Here is a 7,859-nt window from a genome sequence, read left to right as displayed (position 1 = left end):
AAGCACCAAAGAAGGGAGTACGACCGGATAGCGTGGGGCAGGAGAAGAAGCAGAATTACTGGAGCCCTAAAGACTATTTTGAGGTTTCATCATCAAAATCTCTGTCTCGTTCCATTTCAGTCTTTCATGATGTATCCCAAAGCTCTTAGGTGTGACTCACAGATAAGAGCAGTCAGGTTACCCAGAATGGTTTGAAACTGGCTTTTATGTAATTCTCAAATATTTAATATTGCAGCTGATGACAATGGCTGCCCTTCAAGGGAATTTGATCCACTAATCCAAAATGCAAAGCAAGGAGACAGTAAAATGAAACTGGTTACTTTTAAAATATTTTTTGTCATAGCTTTTACTGCTGCAAACTGCTAGAATTGATTGAAATAAGGAGTGCTGAAATATATACAAAATAAGCTACACTATTTCTAGCCACCCCAAAAATACTTGGAAACCAAAGCTTAGCATGCAACACTGTTCTCACTAAGTTCAGATGAATATTAAAGTCAGATTCAGTTTTTGGGAACTCTTAGTGGTTCCCAAATGAGATTTCTGAACTTAATAATGCTTGCTCATTGTCAGATATTCTACTCCAACCATGGCAGTGGTGAAAAGGCAACCCAGGATTCGCCCTGCATAGCATACGTGGTGCTGCAAATAGTACAAAATCCTCTCCAGAACAAAACATGAGTTGCATTGAATTGGACATTACATGGTGTGATTCTTGTGGCTGTCCCATGCAGGGCCAGAGTTGGACTTTGATGATTTTGTGTGTCCCTTTCAACTCAGAGTATTGTGCAATTCTGCAATTCTGAAAGTTATTGACAGAGCCCATATGGGTTTTTTTCAATCTGTTATGTAACAGACGTGCAGAAATAAAGTAAGATCTTGAAGCCAGCTCTTGTTTTCCTTATTTTGCTAATGATGGGTATGAGAACACTCAGACATTTTGGTAAGTAACCAAGAATTCTTTCATCTACAGAATTAAAAAAAAAAATAAATAAAATAAAAAAAATTAATAATTAATTCCCTAATAGTTAGGGAAATAAATAACAAAACAAACTTCTTTTTTCAATATTGCACCTTTCTAAAAACAAGAAATCCTAAAGCTGTGAGATTTTCTTAGGTTTCCTCTAGTCCTCCTCTCCTCCTCACTTTTTTCTTTTTATCTTAGTTATATAAAAAATGTCCATTTTAGCAGGAAAGTTTACCTTTCCCTAAAGCCCATTAACCAAGTGAGCTTTTTATCCTTGAGGTGTAAGAGGTCCCTTCCTCAGTTTCAGTGTATCTGACATGTTCTAGTGCCCCTACAGAGGCCTTCTGCAAAGGCAAACTAAAAGCATCCAAGTCAACAGGAAGCAAAAAATCTGGGATAAAAGAGGTGCCTGCAGTACCTTTGAACTTTTCTTTGTGTACTTTCAAGAGAGATCTCTAAAAATGAAAAGGGCAAATCTCATAATAGCTGAAACAGAGCTTCAGAGCCTGAAGACATTTAATTTAATAGCATTAACTATTCATTATGAGGCCACATGGATCTGTTCAATAAATGATGAAATAAGTTATTGAGAAGCCAAAGCAAGAATACTGGAAAGAAACATTTTCTTATCCAGATCAACCACAGACTTACATATTTTTTTGTTGAAGACCAAAATGCTCTTAGCTCACTCAAGGCTCTATGTGTATATCTAGACCCTCATACCCATTTTTCCCAGGTTGTGGGAAAGAGGTTTCCCATTTTTCTCTTTTTCATTCCCTTTTTTTGGCCCTTTCTCTGATGATTGATCCTCATCTCCTTTGTCAGCCTCAGAATGACAAAGTCTGTACTAAAAATGACACTGAGAGCTAGATGATTGAGATTGTTCACTGATGATTCAGATCAAACCATGTGTGGCATGGAACGTGTACACAAAAAACCTACATTTTATCACATCAAGAGATTACAGTTGACACAGGTGAGTACAGCACAGCAGATCATTTTTCTAGAAAGGAATATATTTTAGCAGTGATGTTGTTAGATGTTGAAACAAGTGTTTTATGCATGAATAGCTGACAAGCAAGGTGAGAAGATCCTTAAAATTAGGTACAGTTTAACAGCCCTGCAGAGCCAAAGTTTATCCCACTTACAGATATTCTTAGAGCTGTAATTATTTATATTTGTCTCTTGTAACTTAATAAAAACCTATTCAGTAGAGAAGAAAAAGCATGCATTTGTTTGTAGCACAATATAATTTAGAATTAGCTGATATTTCATTGCAGGTACAGTTGAAATCACCTTTCTGATTATTTACAGCTCATCGTTTTCTTCCTAATAATGTAGGACTGGCTTAAGGAAGGCACTTTTATGGCTGATATGCTTTTGTGTCTTGGACTCCTTTGAGATTATGTTATTTATTTAAAAGCAGGGTTGCTTTTCAGGTTTTTATATTGCCTCAAATATGTTTCCTGTAGACCCTGTTGTGGTTGAAGTCTGCTGTGAGGACCAGGATTTCCATCATGAGGCTTCCCCCAGTTACCTGAAGATGGCCTCACCCACTTCTGCCTGGTCAGAGAGGCTGCACAGACGCCCACCACAACACTGCTCATGTTGGTCCCAGTGCTGACCTGGCACAAGACCTTTCAGAAGAAGCTGTACAACCCCTCAGACAAATCTCTGGTCACTGCAGGATGAGGCAGGGGGCTGCTGCCAGTCAGGCCCCTGTGCTTTGCCAAAGCCCCATTCAATGGCTGAGCTACAAAAACCACCCATGTGCAGTTGAAAAGTGCTATTTAAAGTCATTGCTAGGGTTGTTTCACTTGTAAAATGGACAACCTAGATCAAAACTGGAAGCATGTGTTTGACTCACCGAGACTTGGAACATGCCAGCCATTTACGAAGGATTGCTTGTCGGCTTTAGCAAGATTATTCTTTAAATATCTGATTTTAACTTGCACTTGACTTGAAAACCTGAAAGTACACCATCCTACAGTTTCAGAAGAACAACAAGGACAATGAGGAAGAATCTTTGGAAATATTTTTTTTCTGTGTATACGAATTCAAACTATAACTGAATGAAATATTAACACTCATGCAAAATGAGTGTTGCAAAATGCAACATACAATCTGAATTATGGCGTGGTTCTAAGGAACCTCAGGAGACCGAGTCCAACCTCCATGAGAAAGTTTAAACTACAACCCATGCAGATGCAGTTTTGCAACCAGAAGGGATGTGATATCTGTGGACATATTTGGCCACTGAAGCTGATGAATCAGATTTTGCCCTACCAGACCTTTTGCTGGTTTTGTGTGGGTTTTTTTCGCTCAGGGTGATGTCTGGACTGATTAAAAGCATGGTTTTCCTATTGCAGCTGTGTTCACTCCTGAAGCATTTTTCCAGCATAGCACACTAGTGGTCCTGGTAATGTAGATGTGGCCTGCAGCTAAAACTGTCACATGCTTTTAAAGCTCAAAGTCTGCATGCAGACCACGGTGCTTTCCTTTCATTTGCACAGCATTTGCTACTAATGAAAAGACAATAATAACATCAGATTTGTACCGTAATCACAAATGAATACCGGAAGATAAATGATCTTGAAATATTTTTCAAAACTCAGGGAATAGTAGCCTCATAGCAGAAAAGAAAAAGTCTTTTACAACTCCAAATGTGTTTAATAAGGGCTAAAACAATAGCCCAGGCCATGTTATTTCAAATTAATGGGGCCTTTAAACACAAATTTCTTGATATATCTCATTTGTATATGCTGAAGTAATATAGAGCTGTGAAGCATGGCCAGAAGTGGTACTCTGCAGAGAAATCTCTGCTGGAGAAGCTACAGAATTTTTACAATTTCAATTAACTAAAATGAATGGGGGAACTCTCCAAAGGAAGTTGGCAAATGGTTTGTTTTTTATAAATCCATTTTCCTGAAAGTAAAGATCCATAAATCAGCAATGCTACATCATGTAGGAAACTGAAACCTATTAAAAACCAAAAAAGATCCTGTCTAGACTTGCAGACCTGTACAACTAGAGAAGCACAACCTTAGCACTGTGGGTGCAACTAAGTATGGCAGGTATCACATCTGAGTGGGAATGGAAATAAACTTTACTGCTAGAAGCTGTTTTCACACTAGACAACTAATACAGACAGTGTGAACATACACGCACGCACACACACACAACAATAAAGTATTACACCTTGAAATTAATTAATTACACCAGCACATAGCCTGTGCCTATGTAAGGCATCAGAACTGAACTTTGATCAATTGAACAGCTTCGTGATTTTAACACTGTTCAATATCCAGCATGGCTCTCAGAGCCATTTTTAAAATATTTTTCAGGTGTTTTGCAATCTGTTTTTCATAGACTGAGCTGTCACAGTGCCTCAGTAGGATTCTGCAGAGTAGACAGTATTAGAATCAACACAAACAGCTGCAGGGGATGTATCCTTGCAAGAAAGAAGAAAAAAATCAACCCCATCTTCAAGATTTTTAATTTTCTTTTTAAAATTCCAAGCCAATTTTCTTTTTCCATATTTAAAATTTATTTTAAAATTTATTGAAATTTTCCAATGTAAAATTCCATTTTTCTTTTTCCTTAAGGTCTACACAGTGGTTACCTTCAAAAAGCACAATATCTGAAAACATCTGAAAGTATCTATAAAATACACTGAATTACTCCATTTCAGAGGATGCCCAATCCAAAATCAACCTTTAAGAAGCCCAGAAAGGCAGCTGAACTTATCATTCTCAATAGAATTTTAAAATATGATAATCCATATAAATTTCATAAATATGCATCCCTTGTATGCATCTTTTTGTCAGGCATATATTTTAATCTTTTTTAAAAAGTATATTTAGCTGAATTAAATATGTACACACCCCTCAAGAAGATGAAACTTCACAAAATTGCTGGCCTAGGAGGAGTTTGGAAAAAACGCATTGTTACAAAGGTATACATGAGTAACTACTTTAAAAAAAAAAAATCCTCATATCTGTTTTTAAAAGCATTTATTTACAGAGACTCGATAGCCTTTCTCAGAAATTCACTATTTCTTGATACCAGTTTCCTCACTGTAGTTTATACCCATTTTTATTTCATCTGCCACAGTCATGGAGAAAGACAGCTTCCCTTCCTCTTTGCAAGAGTGTTTTACATTTCAGAAGGTCTGTTATTGCACGTTTCCATGACCTTTGATCACTCTCGCTGCTTTCCTCTTTGTGAAGAGCATTCAGAGTTTATCCTACTGAAACTGAGGACTTTTGATCTCTCAGCAGTATTTGAAGTGGCAGCTGATGACAAACATTAGCTCGCTCTAAGCTATTTACCTGTGTACATTCTATCACAGAACAGAGACACGAGTATTTGAGGCCTTCTGGATACCACCATAAGGTCCTAAATAGATTTAGTAGCACCAAGTCCCGGAGGAACTTGACTGAGAATTTGGAGACTATGAATTTTCTTTCTATTTCTGTCCTTGACCATGGTGCTTTTATCTCCAAGTATCTGCTTCCTCTCTCAAACCTCCCACATGCAAATGGTGCATAAGAACCAGGCATTGCTAATTTTATTATTGTAGTGGGGAACTCTAGCAAAGTTGATACATTTCCATTCAAAGTATTTATTCAAATTCCAAAGGATTATCGACTATATTCACAGACTGATGATAAGCAATTGAAACAGAAGACAGTCTGATGGCTTGTCACAGGCTGTTTGAAGTGTCAGCCTGCTGGAAACCTTGGATTTTCAGATGCAGTGCATTTCTGGAACATATTGCAGAGATACAAGTTTGCTCCATTCCAGGGCCTGCAATATTAATGATCTGTCCAAACTTAGTTTAGATGGAGATGAAGTCGTGCATTGAAGTTGCCTTAACAGTCACTGGTAATTTGTTGTTCGCTACAAGAGGCAGGGGCAGGGAATCAATTAATTCACTCAGAAAAGGAATCGATTGCTCCCCAAAGCATATGTTTACCCTTGTAAAGAGCATTTTATAGAGTAGGATGCTTCACAAGGACTTTGGGGAAAAGAAGAACTTATAATTGCCTGACCATTTACATGTTTGGAATGCTCACGTTCCCTTGCATCCTTTGAAGTCAAGAGTCCACAGCCCCCAAGTGTTGCTGTATCAGGGCTACAAAGCAGTGAAAGGACACAGTAACAAGGCACTTTCTAGCATGGCGTAAGAAAGAACAGAACAGTTTATTGAAGGAAGCCATGGCTTTAAATAAGACAGTTGGTGAAAAACAAAACAAAGACAGTTCATTGGTCAGAGAAAGAGACACCTCTTGTCCCAGGCTGTCTCACAGATCCAGCAGGTGTTTATCTTTTGTTATAATTCTTTCTCTTATGTTTACAATAGAGAAAAGCCTCTAGCCTGGGAAAAATCCTGGCTGAAGCTGAGAAAGTTTCATGGCCTGAGAAAAGGACTCAGAATCTGCGAAAAGGCCTGGCTAAAATCTGCCTAGGCCTTCAGCAGTGTCCACATCCAAGGACTGTAAAGTTGCAGGGTAATTACTGATTGTTAAAGAAATATGCTTTGTAAAATAATTGTCCATATAATTTCTTCTCTATTGCCCCTGACTCCTGGTTGCCAATTGATTTTAAGTAGAGAAAATTCTAGGCAGAAAATGTTTAAGTTTTCCAAAGACTTTTGATGAAAAAAAGTCTCCCTTCACAAGAAGCTATTGAAGAAATCTGGCAATTAGCACGGATGAAAATCATGGCACAGTTTAAAACTGGAGACAGAATGAATTGGACATCAGTAGCCATTTCTCACTGTTGACAGAGGTTAATACTGGAGTGACCTAGGGAGCAGCCTCAGGACTGGACTGAGGACATTCAATCCACAAATTAATGAATTGAAAGGGAAGGTGAACAGCAAGGTGACTATGTCCCCTTGATTATTTTAGATTCTTGTGGCCACTACAGATTACAAGAAACTTTGGAAAGACCTAGCAAAGACCTGGGGAATGTGCCAGATGAGATGAATCCACAGACAGCTACAATTTTTATCAGTACTGTAAATTAAGAAAGAAAAATTTGCTTTGTCTCCCTAACAGCAGTTAAAGTATTGTCTCAGGGATACCATAGTTTTGCTGTCACTGTTAGGCTGCATTTTCTGCTATTTCAGCTCTCTTTAGGATCAGGTGAGAAGTAGTGCTAATGCAGGAAAATAGGTGGGGGGTCAAACCACAATGATGGGGGTGGGGGGGAATTCTGCTTTTTCAGCAGCACTTGTAATTTTGTTTCATCAAACTACAGCACAAATTATTTGTCTGAGGATCAAACAAAATAACAAGGAAATCAGCTCTCCTGAAACCAGAGACGGCCACTTAATCATTTGGAACATCATTCTTCTCAGCAGGGGAAAGCACGGAACAGCAATATTCTCCTGGCTGCCACTGTGTTTTTCTGTGGGTATCTCTAGCTCTCCCACCACTACTGCAACGACAGCAACACATTTGTAGAAGCCAGGACAGCTCACGTCACTGTACCTCACACCAGCTGTGTAAAGATCCTTCACATCAGACCCCAATATTTTGCCCTTTAAACAGGTTTTCCTCTCCCTCCGGTGTGGCTTGTGGAAGCTCATCAACCAAGGTCTGCAAGACCATAGACAAAGAAAGGTGTTTAGCAGAGCTTAAAGAAATCCTAGAGGTGACAGCTGTGAAAAATGAAGTCATTTGCAGCTACCCTACACAGGCACTCCTGCCACTTTGAGGTAGGAGGCAGGGAGCTGCCTCAAGGACAGGAGAACCACAGCTTTGTCACAGTGGATTAGCTCATCTTCAGCCAGATAGATTTGTACTTTCCAACCTCCACTGGGATTGCTTATTCCAGAATGGAAGGAGTTTAGTGCTTGTTTATTTCATTGAAATATGCATTT

Source organism: Oenanthe melanoleuca, chromosome 1A (assembly GCF_029582105.1).
Source record: "Oenanthe melanoleuca isolate GR-GAL-2019-014 chromosome 1A, OMel1.0, whole genome shotgun sequence".
Classification (NCBI taxonomy): domain Eukaryota; kingdom Metazoa; phylum Chordata; class Aves; order Passeriformes; family Muscicapidae; genus Oenanthe; species Oenanthe melanoleuca.
This window is presented reverse-complemented; position numbering follows the sequence as displayed.